Source organism: Poecilia reticulata, chromosome 13, assembly GCF_904066995.2.
Source record: "Poecilia reticulata chromosome 13, P_reticulata-male-v2, whole genome shotgun sequence".
Lineage (NCBI taxonomy): Eukaryota > Metazoa > Chordata > Actinopteri > Cyprinodontiformes > Poeciliidae > Poecilia > Poecilia reticulata.
Window position 1 is genome coordinate 16747057 of NC_088842.1, and position 281 is coordinate 16747337.

Here is a 281-nt window from a genome sequence, read left to right on the forward strand (position 1 = left end):
AGAAGGAGGGGGGCGAAGGAGAGACATTAAGGGGGGGCTTGTGTACCATTGAGTGCTGGGGGGGCCGGACGGACGGCGTATTGTAAGAAGGGGGAGGAGGTCTGGCTGTAGAAGGAGGGGGGCGAAGGAGAGACGTTAATCTGTGGACTGGGGGGCAAGAGTATAATTAGAAGGGGTTCGAAGAAGAAGGAGAGAAGGTGGGGGGCTGACGTAACGTTAGAGGGATGGGGGGTGGGGGAAGCGAAGAAGGACGGAGCGAAGGAGAGACATTGAGGGGGGGC